Here is a 1,564-nt window from a genome sequence, read left to right as displayed (position 1 = left end):
TTATGAATTCTCTTATTAACAATTAAATCTAAATTTTATTTAAAATGAGAAAATATTATATCCACAAGTTTGAAGGTTTTAATTTTTTAAAATTTTAATTTGATTTAATTTAATAAAAACGAAGAGTATTTATGTGAGATTTTAACTTGATTTGATATAATAAAATAAATAATTTTAATCCCTTACTTTATTGGTTTGATCTGATGAATGAAGGAACTTTGATCATGTGCTTCTTTTATTTAAAAATGATTTTGAACATCAATAGTCTCGGGTGTTGTCATTATATGCTTGATTTAATAGTTTAGTTGTTTATTTATATAGTTACATCATGTACAGTTTATCTTGAATATCTTTTATCTAAAAGGTGTATTGGATAAATATATGAAAAAAATATAAAATATTCTTAATTAGAATAATACTAAAGTAAGAAACATAAAATATATTTGGAGTGATTTTTTAATTTAATATTAGATTAAAATATATTCGTAATTAGAATAATATCAAAGTAAAAGCCATAAAATATATTTATATTATTTTTTAAAATTTAATTCAAGTTAAAATCTAATAAATTTAATTTGTCTAGTCACAAGATCATTGAATAAACTTATAGAGATTTTAGTTTCTACACAAACAAATCCAAATATTCGAACAAAAACATCTTTTAGAGTTGAGATGTCACATCTCGATAAAACTTCGGTTCTTTCCTTGATTCACAAAGGCTTGTCAAGTAAGTAGCACTGCATCTTTTTGGTTACAGGAAGCGGTGGACTTTGGACAAGCATCCTGAAAATAACTTTCTATATTTGTTTGTATTTTATTACTATTATAAAATTTGGTAGTAAAACATAATTTACAGTTAAAAGAAAATTTTGTTTTATTTTCATATAAGTGTTATTCTTTTATTTTAATTTTAGATGAAAAATACTTTTTAAAAATTATGATAAATTAAAAAATATTTTTTTATGTGATAATTATATTAGGTTTGATTTTTAATATTTTGACATATATTTTGTTTTGAAATTTTTTTATGAATTTTATTTTTTAGAATCTAACCTAATGTGATTTCTATACCGGTTTTGTTTTTCATTTTATTTCTTATTTTTATTAGTTTTTATCTTATCATTTTATTAATTGAAATTTTTATATTTATCATTGTTATTTACTTTACTTGAAATAATTTATATAATTAAAGTTTATTTTCAATTTTATTATTTTTTATCTTTTTATCTGTTAAATTTAATATTTAATTTTGAATTTTGAATTTTTATTTATTTTATGTTGAAATAATTTATAAAATTAGATTTTTTTTTAATTTTATCATAATTTTATTTTTTTATCTGTTAGATTTAATTTATATTCTTTAAATAAATTAAAAATATTTTTAATTTATTTTTTATAACACAGTTAAATACTGTAAAAAAAATTTAAATTTATCTTTTATAATATTAACAAACATGAAAAAAAATACATTTTTTATAATTTGTTTTTACATAACAACGAAAAAAAAAAAACAGAAGAAGAAAAACTACTTTCCGCCCTTAAAGAAAGATAGTGAAAGGGGGAG

The sequence above is a fragment of the Populus euphratica genome, unplaced genomic scaffold (assembly GCF_000495115.2).
Source record: "Populus euphratica unplaced genomic scaffold, PopEup_1.0 scaffold4157.1, whole genome shotgun sequence".
In the NCBI taxonomy this organism is placed as follows: Eukaryota; Viridiplantae; Streptophyta; class Magnoliopsida; order Malpighiales; family Salicaceae; genus Populus; species Populus euphratica.
The sequence above is the reverse complement of the archived record's forward strand: the minus strand, read 5'-3'. Positions refer to the sequence as shown.